The sequence below is a fragment of the Podarcis gaigeae genome, assembly GCF_964106915.1.
Source record: "Podarcis gaigeae genome assembly, chromosome: 12".
Classification (NCBI taxonomy): domain Eukaryota; kingdom Metazoa; phylum Chordata; class Lepidosauria; order Squamata; family Lacertidae; genus Podarcis; species Podarcis gaigeae.
In genome coordinates, this window is record NC_139688.1 from 51773038 (window position 1) to 51794589 (window position 21552).

Consider the following 21552-nt stretch of genomic DNA (forward strand, 5'->3'; position numbering starts at 1 on the left):
ATATTTTCTCACTCTTGTTGGTCTAACTACATGTAATCATTTTTCCAGAGCTCCTGTTTGTTTGTTTGTATCTGATTTGTTCTGGTTTGTTCTGGTTTCTGATTTGATCCTGGAATATCCCGCTGTTCCTTAGGACATCCCTACTTTCATTGGAGAAATGTTGAAGGGTATGGAGTTTTCTTATCCCCAATCCGTCAGAAAGCAATCCTGTATAGGGAAGGTTTTTTAAAAAAATGTTTAATGTTTTATTATGTTTTTATATATGTTGGAAGCTGCCCAGAGCGACTGGGGCAACTAGCAAGATGTGTGGGGTATAAATAGTAAAATTATCATTGTGAAATTGGGACGTCCCTATTTTCATCCGAGAAATGTTGGCGGGTATGTGACTGATGAAGGAAGGGAAGACCTCTGAGGGTGGAAGGCTGGGAAGAAATGGAAATGGCCAGGTGAGAGCTGGGAGGGTCCACGCCCTTTTGTGTGAGAAAAGGGTTAAGATCTACCCCTGATATAGGGCTCTTTAATGTATTTTATTTTTCTCTGTCTGTCTTTTCCCTCCTATTTTCTTTCTTCATTTTCTTCCTCCCTCTCTCTCTCGTTTTTTCTTCTCTGCTTTTATCTAGATTAGTTTGGTTTTATTCTATTGCAGTGTTTCCCAACCTTGGGCTTCCAGCTGCTTTTGGACTACAATTCCCATCATCTTTGACCACTGGTCTTGCTAGCTAAGGATGATGGGAGTTGTAGTCCAAAAGCAGCTGGAGGCCCAAGGTTGGGAAACGCTGTTCTATTGTATGTTGAAGACTTTCAATAAAAACTCAGACTCTCCAAGTGTCCCTATTTTCCAGGGACAGTCCCAGATTTATAGAAGCTGTCCTGGTTTCTGATTTGATCCCAGAATGTTCTGCTTTTCCTTAGGATGTCCCTATTTTCATCAGAGAAATGTTGGAGGGTATGGCAGAACGTCCCTATTTTCAGTGCTCATGGAGTTACATGACTCCTGAGCCAAGGAGATGAGTAATTATACAACCTTTAAAAGACATCTGAAGGCAGCCCTGTAGTGGGAAGGCTTTTTTAATGTTAAATGTTTTATTATGTTTTTATATATTCTGGAAGCCACCCAGAGTGGCTGGAGCAACCTATTTAGATAGTTGGGGTATAAATAAAATTACTACTAGTAGTATTGAATAGGACATCCCTACTTTCATAGAAGAAACGTTGGAGGGTATGGGATGGCTGAACCATTGCCACATAGATAGAGCGATGAAGTTGCAATGGGCAAGTCAAAGCCCACAAATTGTTCTTCCTAAACGGCCTCGGTCCAGTATACCTGAAGGAGCGTCTCCACCCCCATCATTCTGCCCAGACACTGAGGTCCGGTGCTGAGGGTCTTCTAGCGGTTCCTTTGCTGCGAGAAGTGAGGTTACAGGGAACCAGGCAGAGGGCCTTCTCGGTAGTGGCACCCGCCCTGTGAAACACCCTCCCACTAGATGTCAAAGAGGAAAAAAACCATCAGACTTTTAGAAGACATCTGAAGGCAGCCCTCTTTAGGGAAGCTTTTAATGTTTAACAGACCATTGTATTTTAATATTTTGTTGGAAGCCGCCCAGAGTGGCTGGGGAAACCCAGCCAGATGAGTGGGGTATAAATAATAATAATAATAATAATAATAATAATAATAATAATAATAATAATTCTTCCTGTGATAACACTCTCCAAGTCAGGTGGTTTAAAGCAGCCGTAATTTCTGTACCAGAACTTTGCATGTGATGTCCTGGCTCTTAACTAGACTACTGTAGTACACATTACATTAGGCTGCCCTTGAAAATGATTTAAGAACTGCTGGCACAGAACATAGCAGCAATGCCAAATTTAGGTAGTTCCCTACACACAGGGCACCGAGCTCAGAAGACGCAAAATTGAGAATATCCATTCGAGGCTGTCAAATGTTTGGCTTTCACAGGGCACCATATCACAAGAGATTACCAAAATCTGCCCCTGACGGCAGCAGACGTCTTGGCAAGTGCGGGCAGGAGAAGGAATCGGGGGACCAGCCAAGATACAAGGCAGAGCAATAAGAGACAGAAGAGCAGCTGTGACAAAACATTAGCATTGGTGTGTCAGCAATGTGCTTTCGTCACAGTGAAACTGCTGGCCAGACAGGACAGATAATGTGAGCACACACATGAGAGGCACGATTGCCCAGAGTAGGGCAAAGACTGTGGCAGCAAAGCCCAACAATCCCAAATCTGGAGTCCATAATCTAAAATAATATCCCAGTCAAGAGGACAGGAATGGCACCTGGCACTCTGTCAGCTAAGCTTATAATCGATGACGTAAGGAGATGGCATTCTTTCCCGCTCACCCTCTCCAAACATAGTTTCTGTGTCGCCTCCAGCCAAAGCCCCATAAACAATGTTGGCTGAGAGTTTTACTCAGAGTACAGCCATTGAAATTAATGGACCTAACTTTAGTCAAGCTCATTAATTTCAGTGGGTCAACTCGGAGTAAAACAGTCAAACATCACCTTTCAGCTTCCCAAGTTTGTCTCCACCTGGCTGTTATAGACAACTTTTTCTACAGTACAGTGGTACCTCTGAATGCAAATGGAATCCATTCCGGAGCCCCGTTCACATCCTGAGCAGAATGCAACCTGCGTCTGCGCATGTGCATGATGTCATTTTGAGTGTCTGCCCATGCGTGAGCGACGAAACCCAGAAGTAACCCATTCCGTTACTTCCAGGTCGCCTTGGAGCGCAACCCAAAAATGCTCAACCTGAAGCAACTTTAACCCAAGGTATGACTGTAGTAGATTTATTGTCCATGTGACTGAGCATGCATCCCATTTCAAGGGGCCCTATCCATTCACCTAAACGAACGCGACGGTATGCTTTCCGTTTCTAATAAATTATGCACATAGAAAGATAAAAAGAAAACACTTCTCTTCATCCAAAAATGAACATCATTTAAAGAAACAAAATGAAAGAAAATTTAGTCATAGAAATTATAAATGTTTTCTTCAACATTTCTACCACACACAAATTGTTTGTAGTCACATCTCTGAGGTAATGATATATATACTCAGGGACTCATTAACCACACGGAGCCCCGCTTCTACATTTACTACAGGTACCTCCAAATCTGCCACCGTCTACGTTACATGTTTAGAATCTTCTGCTAAGTTCTCCTGATAGGAGATTTCCAAAGAACTACTGCTTTTGTTAAAAACACATATTGCCCCAAACCCACTAACAAATCCACTTATCCAGAATCCACCATTGATGGATAAGCTCAATGCACATAAATCAGTTCACATGTGGGACACCTTCTCACACTTAAGGCACTTCCCCAACTTCCACACATGCTTTTAATGTGGTGAGAGGCCATTTTTGGACAAGAAGCAGCTCTAGTCAAGGGCTAGGGAACCTGTGGGCCATCGCCACTGACCATTGGCTGTGTTGGGTGGAGCTTATGGGAGTTGGAGTCTAGCAGTATCTGTTCCCCATGCATGCTCTTGTCTAGGAGAGCAGTCACTAAGGCTTGGTTCACACATGCATGCTCCTGGCAGGATGGCTAACTGCGAAATCAAATGATGACTGACATGTGTGAATGTCCTATCACAGATCTAGCACCCCACTCAAACCTTTGAAGGTATCCAAAATTACCTCAAACAGAATGCTTCCAGCTTTAGATTAGATAGGTGGAGGATCCCAAAGTCGCTAGTAACGGTCAATTTGGCTCACACATGTCACTTTAGGTGATGTGTAATGAAGTACTATATATGACATGATATATTGGTGAAAGTCTCAGATTATGCCACCAGACTGAGAGATTCCAGAAATATATATTTCGTAGGTCTAAGAATGACCAAAAATATGAGTCTCCCTAACATACCTGACTCACAGGCCTAGCTGGTATCTGGGACTCAGAAAATGTCATTTACTGTCAGTGACTGACTCAACAGATGTACATTCCTGTCAGTCACTTTTTTGTTTACATCTACCCTTGGTTTGCAACTGGCTTGTACTGACAGTCTTAGGTAGGCAACTATGTGACCTTATGACCGTTCAGAGATGGCTTTCGCATGGAAGCATCTGTCACAAATCCAGCCGGGATAAAATAAGTCCGTAGCTCTTGCCAAGCTGATGATACTTGAGACAACATTTGTTCCCAAGTCACGCACATTCTGGACTCTTGTTCTCATGTGGGGAATGGGGAGAAATATATTTGATGAGACAGCACTGGGCCATCATACCTCAGCTGTGAGACTTATTTGGCCACCTTCCAGGGCTAATATATGGTAAAGGATTAGAATACACATAATGGGCGCAGCTCAACTTTGAGGTGATAGGATCTTCCTAGATAAAGCATGTGGGGCAGCTCTGTGGTATTGTTTTCTCTGATCTAATACAGTTTCCCTTGGGAAACGCCAATGGATTAGCAAGTCCTAGAATGCTTACAGCTGACCCACCCACAGAGGGAATCTCTAGTGTGCAGGGAATGTGGGATCGGACTCGAGACTGATTTTCATGGAGATGTCATACATCACTTACTGTCTTTAACATAGAAATACCAAGACAGGCAGAGCCAATCAGAATAAAGCAATTGGAACAGAAATTAGAAGCAAACTATTCCCCCCCCCAGTACTTCTAGCACTCTTGTTTCACACACACACACACACACACACACAGGCAACTGATGGTCATCTCAGAGATGAGAAAAGCAACAGCCTGACCACTACTTTGTATATATTGTTCTCGGATGAAAGTAAATGACAATCTCTGACAAAATCTCAAATTGTTCCTATTGCTAGCATGCCCTGGGTTTAATGCACAGATTAAAACTTGGCCAGTTTTTCGTCCCCAAATATCACATCAAACATTAAACAAGCAAGCCAGAATCTGCTGGTCCAATACAGGCCCGGCGTCAGCATTTGGTTGCTGGCGGCTGCTAGGGCTCCAATGCCCTGGTTCATTACACCAGACAGCTGGGACTGGGAGCCATCCATCATTTTAATTATGCCCACAATGCCTCTGGCATAGCACTACTCCAGGGCATTGTGAGAAATGAACACGGCAGCCCCTGCGAACGTTGGCTGGTAAGCAGGCCTATGTACAAGGGGGAACCACGGGAGAGCACTTTGCTGCAGACCACCTGAAACCAGACAGCCCCGGTTCAAATCCTGTTCACAAAAGCATTTCCACAGTCCTAGGATCCTAAACCTCGTCTAGCAACAAAGGGACTTAATCAACAAAGGGACACGTGTGGCACTGTGGTCTAAACCACAGAGCCTAGGGCTTGCCAATCAGAAGGTTGGCGGTTCGAATCCCTGCGACAGGGTGAGCTCCCGTTGCTCGGTCCCTGCTCCTGCCAACCTAGCAGTTCGAAAGCACGTCAAAGTGCAAGTAGATAAACAGATACCGCTCCGGCAGGAAGGTAAACAGCGTTTCCGTGTGCTGCTCTGGTTCGCCAGAAGCGGCTTAGTCATGCTGGCCACATGACCCAGAAGCTGTACGCCAGCTCCCTCGGCCAATAAAGCAAGATGAGCACCACAACCCCAGAGTCGGCCACGACTGGACCTAGTAGTCAGGGGTCCCTCTACCTCTCTAATCAACAAAACCCTCTAAGCAGTTTACATAAAATGAAAGGAGGACATAAGGAGAGCCCTGTTAGTCAGGCCCAAGGCCAAATGCGGTCCAGCCTCCTATTTTTACAGAGATGCCTGGAGGAAGTATTTATTTGTGCAGCTGGTTCTTCCCGTCTACGTGCAGAACCTTACATTTGTCCCTATTGAAGTTCATTTTGTTAGCTTTGGCCCAATTCTCTAATCTGTTAATGTCGTCTTCAATAGCACACGGCACCATCACAAAGCATTTCAACAGTGGCCATATTTGGAGACTAGCAAATAGATGTTGCTTGTGGTTTTCCTCTCCAAGTTAGTGGGAAGGGTATTTGAGTAGCCATCCCTAGCAGCTATAAGTGATCATAATTGCCAGAAATATTGGGTTACATCCTGTGAGGTGCTGAGATGTGCTTGCAATGTACAGTGCACAGCAAAAAGCTGTGGTTGCAAATATCCCAAACTACTGTATACTGCAATGTGTGCAAACTGCAAATTGTGGAATTGATTTGTGTATCGGTTCATTTCTCTTGCAACACACAAACCAATGTTCATCACAAAATGTTCAGAAAATGGAATTCTATTGACTTAAAGTGATCAATGTGTGTGTATATATATTTTTAAAATGTGCTGCGTTATGGCACTTTATACATAGAATTGCATTTTATATGTACTTATAATGCCCAAATTATGAAGGATTATTCAGTAATCAAAAGGATTATTGTAATAAGCTGAATTGCATAGCTTGCATAGCTATTGCATAACTTGCCCTTCTAGTTTACTGGGGTGTAGAAATATTGCACACGTTACATTAAAACCACCAGGTAAAGGTAATAAACCTGCTTCTGTGTTACTCATTACAAATCACAATATTCACAGATCAGTTCCTTGATCTAAAACACCATTCCCATTCTCAGATATGATAGGGGAAAGTCTAAAAATGAAAAACTGTTTTAAGAATCCACTACATTGAAAACTAGGCATTTTCCAAAATGGTTCTACAGCCATCATGTGTGTAACATATCTACAGTCACTTAAAAGGGGACCTTCTCATCCCATTTTACCATTTTCTTATCAATAACGTCAGTAAGCACCCCATAAGGGACGCGGGCGGCGCTATGGGTTAAACCACAGAGCCTAGGACCTGCCGATCAAAAGGTCGGCGGTTCGAATCCCACGACAGGGTAAGCTCCCGTTGCTCAGTCCCTGCTCCTGCCAACCTAGCAGTTCAAAAGCACGTCAAAGTGCAAGTAGATAAATAGGTACCACTCTGGCGGGAAGGTAAATGGCGTAGTCATGCCAGAAGCGGCTTAGTCATGCTGGCCACATGACCTGGAAGCTGTACACCGGCTCCCTTGGCAAATAAAGCGAGATGAGGGCTGCAACCCCAGAGTCAGCCACGACTGGACCTAATGGTCAGGGGTCCCTTTACCTTTAAGCACCCCATATTTTAAAAGACTCAAAACTAAAAGTGTCCTGATCCCCTGGCCTACCTGCCAAAACCAAGTCCAGAATCTGAGGGTCAATCAGCATCTGTAAATTCCACAGTCCGAGATTCAAAGGACAAAGGTCAGAAAATGAGGTTCAGGGTCAATGCAATTCCGAAGTCAAGATGCAGTCCAGTGTCACACCCAAAGAAGACACCTATGGCGGTCCAGGAGTATTCAAGGCAAGGTCCTTCAACATGGCCAGTTGAACAGACACAGCACCTCAACTCTGCTTCCCCTTTGTGCTTTGCCTGCTGATTGCAGCATCTGGGCTTGATGAGACAGGTGACCCTCACCTGCTCTCAGCTTGCTCCACCTGAGGAATCACAGGCCTCCTTCCCCACCTGGGGAACTAGGCTGCCGGCCCTGGTCTGGAGAACCCTGCCTGCTTTTCCCTACGTCTCAGGACCTGCTGTGTTCATGGGGAAGAGGGCCTCTCTGGCTTTGGGCGAGGGGTCCCGCTGCTCAGCTTCCTGTGCAGTGGCCCCTAGCCCCTCATCATCCTCTGTCACCCCATGACAACCTCTAGGGGGGAAGTGGGGCAGATTGATACGGAAAAATTCAATCTCATATTTTATGTAACAAAAATGAGTCAAATAGTAAAAAATTTTGGCTTGATGCATGGCATAACTAATGGATATTATAACAGCAGTCAGAAGAACCATTAAAGTTAGAAGATAATGAGCATACAATGACTTCAGTAAAAAATGGCTTTTGTATCATTCTGCCCCACCTAAGGGGCACTTTGATTCATTGGACAGGGCACTTTGATACAAATCATAAATTGTATGAGAATGGTAATTATTTGCAAAAATTTCATGGAAAAAAAAATTTATTGTGAGAGATCATAATCAGCCTTACAATTTGTTACTTAAAATCTAAATTATGCATCAAAACTAACAGTGTTTCACACATATCATAGACTTTATGGCAGGTTTTCTTAACAAAACATCAAAACTTATATTAGTCTTTCCTCAAACACCTATCCATTTAAAAAAAACTTTGGAAAAACTTAAAAAGTGTAGGAACTCACATTAGGTAGTAAAAAAATAGTAATTTAAACAAAATGCTTATAAAAAATAAGATAATTACTTAATGTTTAGCTTCTACTGCACATCTTAGGTCAATAGAAAAAGTATAAAAAGATGGTGTTCAAGATGTGCTCTTTGGGAAATTTGGTTTTGGCAATGGCAAAACAACATCCTTGAAATCAGCGCTTGCCTTACCTTCTACAATGGGGAAGACAAACAGACAAGATCCTGGTTTTTTCCTGAGATATGACACTTGATAAACGGTCATATTATATTTAGAAATGACTTTGGCCTCATAATAAACAGTTTTTTTCTTTTCAAATTTAATGAGTTTAGAGATTTCATGCAAACTTGTATATTGGGGCACTATTGTACACTGACGAGGCACTTTTATATGTCTCAAAGTGCCCCAACGGACATTTTCAAAAAAAACCCTAACAATTATTAATAAATCCACTGAACTTATTTAAAAATCACGTGTAATCCTGATTTCTTACCTTTGGTATTTTGGTATTTTAAAATCTTAACTAAACGACGTAAAACAGCGTTGGAACACTTTTACATGTCACATAATTTTTTAGTTGGCTGTCCTAAAAGCACACCTACTCTTGTCAAACGCCAACGGCTAATTGGCGGGCGGCGCGGTTGCAACTGTAGTACTCACACATGTTTAGGCACGTTTTCGTGATGTCACGACACGAATAACATTTCCCGATATTGAAATATTGTTGGTGTATCAATGTGCCTTGTGTATCAATGTGCCCTGCTTGCCCCCTCCCCTTCCCCCTCCCCAGCTCCCAAAGTTCTGCCAGTTCATGACCAATATAAATTGACAGGTTCTCCTTGGAACTTCATGGCTGCCATGACAACCACGGGGTGTCTCAATACATCGTGGGCCCCATTCATGTGGCATGACACACCCTAGACCTGCTTTTTTTTTCTTTTTGTTTTGTAAATGGAAAACTGGGAGATGACCTTTCTACCATATGTGGTGGATATGTAGGAAAATACAGGTATTCTGGGAGAGTATACATGCAGAATTGCAAAAAATGCTAAAGATCTTTTTCAATAAAAAACCAGAGGCCTACCTCCTGGGAATAACAGATTTGGATGTTCCACAAAAGAGGAAGGGTATCTTTTTATATGCGACGGCGGCAGCAAGAGTTTTGATCGCAGCAAAAAGGAAGAGTAATGAAATCCCCTCTATACAAGATTGGATCCAAAAGCTGACAGAATATGCCAAATTAGATGGTCTATCAGAAAAAATAAAGAATAAATCAAAACAGGAATTTGTTTCAGAATGGGAGGTTTCCAAAGAATATCTGAAAAATAAATATAGTAGTTTAAATTCTGTTGCAGCATTTGAGGAACTTCAGTAATAGTTGCAAGGTAGATATAAGAAATTAGATTTATTAAGAATAAGTTTAATTATGATAAAAGTGTGTATTGGCAATAAGTAATATGAAATTGAAATATGGAATAGACGGGAGGTCGGGTCTTTAGTGTTAAGACCAATATATGTTTTATTGTTTGCTAAGAAAATTAGGTGTCTATGGTTATTCCTGTGTGTAATTTGGTACTTGTGTTTTGTTTTTTTTCTTGTTGTATCAATAAAAATCTTTTTTAAAAAAACTGGGAGATGAAGATATGTGGAATCCACAGGATCCCTGAGTGCTCTTAGAGGACTTCCCAGCTGGCATGAATGATGCCCCTGCTGAGGTCACAGTCTAACTGTGGAACGGTGAGTCAGAAAGGACCATTGAGTGCATCACTCCCAAGCACTCTCTCTGGGTTTCTGGAGGTTGTAGTTCCCTGGTTCTCAGAGGAGCTCAGAAGGAAATGGCTGTAACTCAGTGGTAGAGCATGCAGGAAGTCCCAGGTTGGGCTGGAAATGATACCTGTCTGAAACACTGGAGAGCTGCCCTTTATCTTCCACCGTGAAGGCAGATGAAAGAAATTGATTCAGTTTCTCTGCAATCTCGTTACCCTCCTTTGTGTTCATTCCCTTATGATTCAAAGGTTCAACCACCTCCCTAGTCAATCTCCTGCTACGTTTAAAGAATTTGTTGTTTGTAGCAATGCGCTCCTCGATTTCCTTTCTCACATCCCTTACTGTCCGCTTGCATTTCTTTTGCCTAGGTTTGCGCTCACTTTTGTTCTCCTTATTTGGACAAGACTTCCATTTTCTAAAGGAGGCCTTCTTGTCTCCGATAGCTTCTTTGACCCTACTCATTCACAACATAGACACCTCTGCCTTGCCCTCATGATATCTTTTTTTATTTACAGTATGCATTGAAATAAAAGTTTAATTGAGGAGCACTTGTTGTTTATCGTCTTATTACAATATTTGTTAATTTTGATGTCATCAAATGCAGTCGTAGGGATGCGGGTGGCGCTGTGGGTTAAACCACAGAGCCTAGGACTTGCCAATCAGAAGGTCGGCAGTTTGAATCCCCGCAACGGGGTGAGCTGCTGTTGCTTGGTCCCTGCTCCTGCCCACCTAGCAGTTCGAAAGCACATCAAAGTGCAAGTAGATAAATAGGTACTGCTCCAGAGGGAAGGTAAACGGCGTTTCCGTGCGCTGCTCTGGTTCGCCAGAAGCGGCTTGGTCATGCTCGCCACATGACCCCTTTATTGGCTCCCTCGGCCAATAAAGTGAGATGAGCGCCGCAACCCCAGAGTCGGTCACAACTGGACCTAATGGTCAGGGGTCCTTTTACCTTTAAAATACAGTTGTACTTTGGAAGTCAAACGGAATCCGTTCCGGAAGTCCGTTCAACTTCCAAAATGTTCAGAAACCAAAGCACAGCAGGAAGCTCCTGCAGCCAATCGGAAGCTGCAGAAGTTCTGTCGGACATTCGGCTTCCAAAAATAGTTCGCAAACAGGAATACGCACTTCCGAGTTTGCAGGATTCAGGAGCCAAAACATTAAACCTGCAAGGCGTTCACAATCCAAGGTATGACTGGGGCTGGCTTGGGGACACCAGTGTGGTGTAGTGGTTAAGAGCAGTAGTCTCGTAATCTGGGGAACCGGGTTCGCGTCTCCTCTCTTCCACATGCAGCTGCTGGGTGACCTTGGGCTAGTCACACTTCTTTGAAGTCTCTCAGCCCCACTCAGCTCACAGAGTGTTTGTTGTGGGGGAGGAAGGGAAAGGAGAATGTTAGCCGCTTTGAGATTCCTTAAAGGGAGTGAAAGGCGGGATATCAAATCCAAACTCCTCCTCTTCTTCTTCTTCTTCTTCTTCTTCTTCTTCTTCTTCTTCTTCTTCTTCTTCTTCTTTCATACCTACTTCTACCCCCAACTTCCTGTTCCTCCTATCTGAACCCGAAAACAAGTCTCTCATTTGGCAGTGGGTTCTGCGATTCATTGTTTCTTTTGTCTGAATCTCAGGTACAGGACACCTGTTCAAAAGCAAAGAACAAAGACCTGGCTGATGAAACCCAACGCCTGGTCCTTTATAAATATTCTTATACACAGCACATGCTCTCCAAGACAGATAACAGGCCTCCCTTGGTAGTGATGCTAAAATTCTGGGCAGCGAGCAATGTCTTTTCTGTGCATTGTAAAAAGTGATTTTTTGTAGTGTCAGCTTTTTTCAGACCTTGTCGGGTTACAACTGGAAAAAAAAGTTGTCTCAAGAAGAAACCTGGAAAGACTGATAAATCTTGAAAAAGACATACCGCAGGGACTCTTCTCTCATGTCCTAGTATAACCTACTGTAACCCTGAAGGAAGAAATCAAATGTAGCTTTCAAACTTCTCCAGCCAAACATTTTTACCCCCCCCCTTTCCTGATCCCTCCCCTACCCATTTTTGCTGATTTGCTGAGAGATCAAGATATTAAATTGTTATCAGTTGATTCTCTCTGGCAGTATCTCTTAGTCTCATATCAAGAAATGGCTCAGCACATTCAGCAGAGACATTCAAAAATCAGTGTCATTATGGGTGATCAAAAATAAATAATGTCACATCAGCCATTTTGCTTTCACTCAGCAGTGAAGTGGGGAAACTGTAGTTGAGTTGGCTTCATCTGGTGGCAATCAAGCTCATGGCCTCTTTCAGCTAGATTTGATGGAGTAATATGTTTTACAATGCATTTCATTTGAGTCCAAAAGAAATATTTTTATACTTCAACACAGCTCACTGGTAGACCACAGACATTCACTGGAATGAAGGCATGAGAGTGAGCTTGGGTGAATTGGCCACAGTTACAGTATTAACTTGCAAGGCTCTTCAACAAGCATCGATATTCCCTAATTTTCTTAACTCCAGTGTGGGTACCCTAAAGGTTGAGAAGACAACTGTCTCTCCGTTTCAGACAACACCACTGTAGTTCAACTTGCAGGATCAACCATCTTATTGATCCATGTTTTCATTGTGTGCTTACCTCAAAAGTGAGCTGGGGCCTCCCTGTCTGCTCTACTGCACTCCGCAGGGCAGCATAAATTGAAATTAAATTGAAATCGAAATACTTTATTGTCACTTGTACAACTTGTATACAGTGAGATTAAACGAGTACCCCCCACTCAGCTCTCTTAGTCTTAATTCCCCTTGTTTACTGACTCACACCCACCAAACCCGAAAGTCAGTTGCCCTGTTGTTATCTTTTCATTCAGCAGCCTAACAGCCCACAGATAGAAGCTGTTCTTTACCCTGTTGGTGCGACTAATCATGCTTCTATATCTTCTGCCTGAGGGCAAGAAAGTGCCGGCCAGGGTGTGAATCATCCCTGAGAATTTTCCTCACTCTCCTGAGGCAACGTTCTTCCGCTATTTCATCAAGTGGATTCACGGGACAGCCCATAATATCTTGTGCTGTATTCACCACCCTCTGTAGGCACTTCCTAACAGATGGTGTCAAACCAGCGTACCACACCGTGATGCAATATGAAAGGACACTTTCTATTGTTGACTGGTAGAAGGAGATCATCAAATGTTGATTGACATCGTTCTTTCGCAATATTCTGAGGAGATGGAGTCTCTGTTGGGGTTTCTTAATCACCTGGGTTGTATTTATTTTCCAAGTAAGGTCTTCACTGAGATAAACTCCTAGGAATTTAAAGGAGGAGACTCTCTCCACACAGCCCTCCCCAATGTATAGCGGGGCTAGTTCTCCTCTCTTCCTCCAAATGTCCAACACCATCTCCTTTATCTTGCTGATATTAAGGTGCAAGTTGTTCCCTAGGCACCATGTAGATATTTTTTGGACCTCCCCTCTATACACTGATTCGTCTCCACCTGTTATTAAACCCATTATGGTGGTGTCATTCACAAACTTAATAATTGCAGTAGACGGGCCAGATGATATACCATCGTATGTATACAATGAATACAGGTAGGGACTTAGCACACATCCCTGTGGTGTGCCAGTGCTGATTTTTAAGGAATTAGATGTTACATGTCCAATCCTCACTGTGTCTGATCTATCAGAAAGTCTTTAATCCAATCACAGATGGTAGGTTCATGTCAGTCAGCTTTTTAATGAGGATGTCCAGAAATGGAGGGGTCATCAACTTTTGGGGGCTAGTGGGCACATAAGAAAGTACAGTGGACACCAGTCACAAAAAGGGTGCAACAAAATGGCTGGGAGGAGCTGAATAGAAAGATGGAACCATCTCTCACACACTGTGGATGTTTTAGGGGATATTTACTGACACATTTCATAAGCACAGTAGAAGGTCCTAGTCTAATCCTTAGGCTAGATTCTTCAGGAACCAAGGGAAGCTTTCTTCCCACATCCACCCCAAGCTGTCCAATCAAGGAAAGTAGGTTGGAACACTGACATTATATATTTGCATCAAACCTTTCCATACCCTCCAACATTTCTCTGATGAAAATAGGGGTGTCCTACTCTAATAAGCAGATTGTGAAGCTGAGGCTCCAATACTTTGGCCACCTCATGAGAAGAGAAGACTCCCTGGAAAAGACCCTGATGTTGGGAAAGATGGAGGGCACAAGGAGAAGGGGACGACAGAGGATGAGATGGTTGGACAGTGTTCTCGAAGCTACAAACATGAGTCTGAACAAACTGTGGGAGGCAGTGGAAGACAGGAGTGCCTGGCGTGCTCTGGTTCATGGGGTCACGAAGAGTCGGACACGACTAAACGACTAGACAACAACAACTCTAATAATAATAATACCCTGCCCATCTGACTGGGTTGCTTCAGTCACTCTGGGCGGCTTCCAACATATATAAAAACGAAATCAAACAGTTAACATTAAAAAGCTTCCCTATACAGGGCTCCCTTCAAATGTCTTCTAAAGGTTGTAAAGTTACTTATCTCCTTGGCTCAGGAGTCACGTAATTCCATATCCTCCATCATTTCTCCAATGAAAATAGGGACGTCCTATGGAAAAGTGGGACATTCCAAATCAAATCAGAAACTGGGATGGCTTCTGTAAATCTGGGACTGTCCCTGGAAAATAGGGACACTTCGAGGCTCTGCCTTTCATGACTGTTTACATTACCATATGTCAGGGGTTCAGAAGGAGAGACACAGGAGGGGGAGCAAATGGAGAGTGAGGAGGAGGAGTACGAGGGGGGCGCAGGCAGTGACAGTGGCCAGAGTTATTCCACAAGCCTCTCTAGCGAATCGGAGGACTCACAGAAGGGAGCGCCGGTGGCCAGAGCAAGGGAGATTCCAAGGGAGAAACCTCAAGAGGGAGGGGCCAGCGGGGAGTCCCTGAACAGCAGCTGGAGATCAGGGCCAGCGTCTCCACCAGAGCGCAGTGGGGAGGGGGAGTCCCAGGAGTCAGGACCAGTGTCCTCACCACCAGAGGGAGGAGAGGAGTCAGGTTTGGCAACACCCACATCAGGAAGCGGGGAAACGGTCAGAAGGAAAGTCACCGGCTGGGCGCGCGCGCCAAGTTCAAATGTACAGGAGCGCGGCACAGCGGGGAGCCCGGGAAGGGAGCCAGGTCCTAAAGCCCGCCGGAGGGAGGGGCAAGACTCAGGAGGCTCCGCGTCAGAGGAGTCCAGGAAGGAGGGAACCCCAGAGGGCAGAAGGACCCAACGCAGGAAAGAGCAGCGCAAGAGGTGGAGCCGGGCTAGAATCTTAAACTGGTGTGGGTGGAGCAGTGAGTCAGAGGGGACTTAGCCGGTCTAGCGTTAAGACGTGGGCTTGCGCGCCCAGAGCTTGGAAATGGAAACTAAACTTCAATAAAGACTTTTGTATATAATATCCACTGGGCGTTGGTCCTCTGTGAGCTGGGACCTAGCGGCAGTCCTGACACCATACTATACCCTTTTCTATCTTTGTTGCAGCCCTGTGAGCTGGGCTAGGCTGAATTAATTTGTTGTTGTTTTGTCGTTTAGTCGTGTCCGACTCTTTGTGACGCCATGGACCAGAGAACGCCAGGCACCTCTGTCCTCCACTGCCTCCCTCAGTTTGGTCAAACTCATGCTGGTAACCTCAAAAACACTATCCAACCATCTCGTCCTCTGTCGCCCCCTTCTCCTTGTGCCCTCCATCTTTCCCAACATCAGGGTCTTCTCCAGGGAGTCTTCTCTTCTCATGAGGTGGCCAAAGTACTGGAGCCTCAGCTTCACAATCTGTCCTTCTAGTGAGCACTCAGGGCTGATTAATATATGTACTTAAAGCAGCACTTCTTGCCAGTAGATTGTGGGGTGGTGGAGCAAGGGCCCCAATCCACTTGCAGCATACTAAGCCCAAGAAATCCTGTTGTCATTCCTGCCTTTAGCCCTTATTTGGGCTGAAAGGATTTAAACAATCAAAGTGAAGATTGAGAAACTGACAAGATTAAACTCCCAATCACAAAAGGGCATGTAAATACAGCCGTTGTCACTTTCCATGCTAGTCCAAGTCACCTGTGCAGGTGAATCTACTTCTGGTTCCCTGCCTGGGCCCTGATTTCCACCATGGGAAATTGAGCAATGATGGGAGGAGGATTTTTGTGGGTGCTGGTCATTTCTCAAAGGAAATGGCTTGACACAGCAGAGCAAACAGATTTTCTGGTGTGATTTCAGACCTCAGATGTGGAGCTGGGCAAGTTAGCTGACTGAACCTTAAACATTCTGAACTTCCTTCACACAAGTCTCCTGAGAGAAAAGTGAAAACAGAGTTAGCATCATGCAGGGAGCCTTGCCTGGCAGGAGACAATCTTCTGCAGCGTATAAGGCAGTGATGTTAGCACACAGAAAAACAGAGGAACACAAACTTTCCTGGATGAAAAATATAGCACTTTAAAGAGGATGAACAAACTCCCGCTGATTCCCCACGCTCAGCGCAGCAGTTCTGACCCTAGACAGCTCTGCAAGCACAAAGAAAAGAAATAGTGGAAATAAACTGTTTATGCGCAGGGACCAGGTCTCATCGAGTAAGTTTGTTCAGAAATAACAAGATGGAGGCAATAAGAAAGGAGGTCTGCTGTTCGAGAGGAGCAATATTTCTAAGGCAGGAATTCCTATTGAGCAAACATTCAAGAGCAGTGAAAATACAAAGGGATTTCCCAGTTATTAAAAGTGCATGTTTATCTTATCAGATTTTGAACAAACTTGGGGAGCTGATGAACGAGGGGGAGGAGGAAGAATCCTTGAAAGATCAGTACAGTGGTACCTCGGGTTAAGAATTTAATTCATTCTGGAGGCCTGTTCTTAACCTGAAACTGTTCTTAATCTGAAGCACCACTTTAGCTAATGGGGCCTCCTGCTGCCACTGCAGCACGATTTCTGTTCTCATTCTGAAGCAAAGTTCTTAACCCGAGGTACTATTTCTGGGTTAGTGGAGTCTGTAACTTGAAGCGTATATAACCTGCAGCGTATGTAACCCGAGGTACCTATGTATTGTATAAGGCTGAGGATTTACAGCTTTATTCTGTTTACTCATGTTTGGACAGTATGATATGTCTACACTAAAGTAAGTCTCATTTAATTCAGTGAGGCTTCTCCCCATATAAATTGGTCTAGGATGGCTGGGGTGGGTAATTTTAGGACGGCACATAGTGTCCTCTCTGCCATCCTCTGCTGGGGGTGAGAGAAGCTCTGCTGAAGGTGTTTGGGGCAATCTTGTGCGATGGTTAAAGGCTCTGCACATTGGCTTTGTGGAAGTTGTGGCTTGAGAATTACTTCCTGGGTTGACAAAATCATTTCATGCCGTAAAACGTTAAACTGCTTTTAAATTTGGCATATTCTAGGAAACAGCTGTTGCTAGGGAGGTGTTGCTACTGGTGCTGGCCTGCTTTAGGAACAGCAGGAGGCATTTGTGTCTAAGGATGCTGCTAATGGCCTGAAATGCTCTATAGAACCTCCTTCATCTCCTGGCTCAAAACCTCAAAAGCAGTGCAGAGACTACACCCTTCCAGGTATAATAAAAAACTTTGTTTTTGGACTCAAAACATCTTGTTTGAGGACTGGGAAAGGTTGTGGACCAACGGGCTGAACTTCACTGCATGTAATGCTTTGAAGGAAAATGTAATGAAAATGATATATAGATGGTACATGACCCCAGTTAAACTTGCCAAAATATACCATTTGTCTGATAACAAATGTTGGAAATGTAAAGAAAATGAGGGAACATTCTTTCACCTCTGGTGGACTTGCCCTAGAGTGAAGGCCTTCTGGGAAATGATATATAATGAGCTGAAAAAGGTATTTAAGTATACCTTCACTAAGAAACCAGAGGCCTTCCTTTTGGGTATTGTCGGCCAGAAGGTGTTAAAGAACGACTGAACATTTTTTATGTATGCAACAACGGCAGCAAGGATACTCATCGCTAAGCACTGGAAAACTCAAGATTTACCCACACTGGAAGAGTGGCAGATGCAACTGATAGACTATATGGAACTAGCCGAGATGACCGGCAGAATCCGAGACCCGGGGGAAGAGAAGGTTGAAGAAGATTGGAAGAAATTTAAGATTTATTTAAAAAAGCATTGTAATTTGGTTGAATGTTAAGATGGAGGCTAGATCATAAATAATTGGCCACCACTAAATTAGATGCAATTAGGACGTTAAATGTGATTGAGGAAAAATCATAAACCTTTGGGAGAATTACTAGATTATATTCTAAATGAATGAGACACAATAATGTAAATAAGATGATAAATTGCGGGCAAGAATTGACAATGATGCAAGTGGGAGCGGGAGACGTGAGGGAGTCCAAAGAAGTTAATGTTATGATATATGTTACACTGATCATCATATATGCATTTATGTTTAAAAATCTTAATAAAAATATATTTAAAAAAAACACAAAAAACAAAATAGCTTCATTTGCTCTGGGATTTTTGCATGCATGGATGGAATCATAGAATCATTCCATGGATGGGTGTAATCATGGTGAGTTCCAACACCTCTTTTTTATTACTATAGAAAAACAGCACTGAACATAATGTATGTTTTCTAAGCAACAATGTCAAATTATACCCAGCGGTTGAATCCTGACAAGACAGAAATACTGTCTTGGGGGGACAGGGGGTGGGTGAGTGTGGAGGTCTCCCTGGTCCTGGATGGGGTAACTAAGCCCCTGAAGGATCAGGTGCGCAGCCTGGGAGTCATTCTGGACTCACAGCTGTCCATGGAGGCGCAGGTCAATTCTGTGTCCAGGGTGGCTGTCTACCAGCTCCACCTGGTATGGAGGCTGAGACCCTACCTGCCCGCAGACTGTCTCGCTGGAGTGGTGTATGCTCTAGTTATCTCCCACTTGGACTACTGCAATGCACTCTATATGGGGCTACCTTTGAAGATGACTCGGAAACTGCAATTAATCCAGAATGCGGCAGCTAGACAGGTGACTGGGAGTGGCCATCGGGACCACATAACACCAGTCCTGAGAGATCTGCATTGGCTCCCAGTATGTTTCCAAACACAATTCAAAGTGTTGTTGCTGACTGTGCTGGTCCGGGGGGTGGGGGGTGGGTTACCGTGAGACGTGGTCAGAGTCCGGTCCTGGGTCACGGGTCTAGAGACAGTCCACACAGGCAAAGCGGGATCTGAAGCAAGAAGCCAGGTGTGGTCGAGAACTCTGGAAGAAAAGGACTGGGTCTCCCGCAACCTGGGACCGGGCTGACTGGCCTTTATCTTCTCTGAGGCCAGGGGCGGCCCCGGCCCCCAGATTACCCGCCTCTCCTGGCCTTAAGGCGAGCACTCCTCCTGGAAGAAACCAGTTCCCTCTGTCTCTCTGCCCTGAGCCTCTGCAGCTCAGGAGAGGCTGGAGGGTTACTGGACCCAGGAGGAGACTCACCTTTCCCTGACAGGGCTGGGAGAGGCGCACCTGTAGGCAATGTATCCTCAAGCACCTCTGGAGCCAGAGTGGAATCACCTGGTGCCTGCTCCTGAGGATCCGGCACAGGTGCAGGTGCTTCAGAATCAAGGCCCTGCCCCAGTTCAGCCGGCCCTGGAGGCGGGGACTTCTGTGCAGGCCGGGATTCCGCCGGTTCAGCCTCTGAATCGGATTCCCAGGCCATCACACTGACCTTTAAAGCCCTAAACAGCCTCAGTCCAGTATACCTGAAGGAGTGTCTCCACCCCCATCGTTCAGCCTGAGATCCAGCGCCGAGGGCATTCTGGCGGTTCCCTCACTGCGAGAAGTGAGGTTACAGGGAACCAGACAGAGGGCCTTCTCGGTAGTGGCACCCGCCCTGTGGAACACCCTCCCATCAGATGTCAAGGAAATAAGCAGCTATCTTATTTTTAAAAGTCATCTGAAGGCAGCCCTGTTTAGGGAAGTTTTAATATGTAATGCTGTATTGTTTTTAACACTTGATTGGGAGCTGCCCAGAGTGGCTGGGGAAACTCAGCCAGATGGGCGGGGTATAAATAACAAATTCTTATTATTATTATTATTATTATTATTATTATTATTATTATTAACTCCACAACCCCTATAAAATACAAAAGTCTGAGAACCTAAGTTTCAGAGTTCTGGTGCAATGCAATGAACTCTAGGATCCAAAAGGAATGTGAAATGTGGGCTCCTTGGAAAGGAGTTTCCCAATGCTAAACTCCTTTTGAAAATTAAGGGAGATTCAACAGCAGATTGTGATATGACCTGGATCAGCTGTTCTAAGAAAAAAAGTCAACCCGAAGCCTCACTGGGCCGGCAGAAGTCGTCATTGACCTCAGGCAGCTGTTTGGATTCCATCCATTGTATGCTGTTTATTAATAGGCCTTTCGAGCCGCTTCGTAAGCCTTGTTCATACATGTTTGGACATAATTTCATTACTGTACAGTTGGTGGCTGGCAGCTGACTTTCCTGGAAAATCTGGCGTTTGAAGGGATCGAAAATCTCTATCTGCAGTGTTGATGCAATATGGCCGATCCACACACAAGCCATCTGTTGAGGTTGTAGCCGTGTGTGTGCTAGCTGTTAGTTTCCAGCTCTAGTGCAGATTGTGAAATTTTCTTTGAATTGTGAATTCTTTTTTAAAAAAACAAAACAAAACTCAACACCTGTTTTTTACAGAGAAGAGACATGCTAGAATTATATCAACTTGGGTCTCATTTTTAGACATATAATTTTGAAGTCTCTCCTCTTAAACTCCCCTGTGGAGAGCTGGCTCCAAAAATTGTAATGTTATGTGCAACTACGTTCTACCTGAGCTGCGTGACACGTCTGCTTGATGAGCAAAATCAGAGAGCCCTAAAAGACAGTGTATCAAGAAACGCCGCCTGCTGTCATTGAGGCCACCCACTGGAGCTCAAGATTGTGGCTTCTTATTTTTGTGACTCACGTCACGCAATAGATAATTGACAGCATATATTATGCAGTTACCATATGAGTTCACACCAGTAGTTCCCCAATTATCCCACATATTGAAAAAGATATATAGATTGTCGGGCAGGGATTTTTTTTTTCTTGCTAAAAAACTTTTTCCAACAGTAAATGTAACTTCAGGCAAGTGAAGCTCCTACTTTATAGCTCCAGAGGAGAGTGTTTTGCACTTGTTTCAACAACTTTGGGACAGTGCTCTGAGAGATAGGAGGGATTTGTCCAAAGGTGAACACAGATTAAAGAGGACCCACCAATTGTAGGGCTCAAGCTGGCAAGAGCAGACCAGCTGAGATGGATAATAAGACCACAGGATGCAAAACAACAAATGGTGCTTATAGAACAAAGTCGGGTTCAGGTGCTAAACATTTTCCTACATGAAACAACCCTATGTATGCAGACCATGGAAGGAAGGGGCATGTCCACAGTTGCAGATATCACTTCAAACAAGTGATGGGTATGAGTGTGGTAACTGAAGAATATCCAAAGCCGGTAGGTTCTAGGTCAGATTCTACTTATTCCATGAGACTATCTTAAAAAGCAGAGACATCACTTTGCCAACAAAGGTCCGTATACTTAAAGCTATGGTTTTCCCAGTAGTGATGTATGGAAGTGAAAGCTGGACCATAAAGAAGGCTGATCACTGAAGAATTGATGCATTCAACTATGGTGCTGGAGGAGACTCTTGAGAGT

The 21552-nt window shown here is 44.2% G+C and overlaps 1 protein-coding gene across 18 annotated transcripts in view; it reads right to left on the reverse strand.

The window, feature by feature from the left end:
* The window catches only part of LOC310828434 (uncharacterized protein), a 99394-nt gene that overhangs the window by 50833 nt on the left and 27009 nt on the right, over window positions 1-21552 (reverse strand). The gene's annotated exons all lie outside the window — the stretch shown is intronic.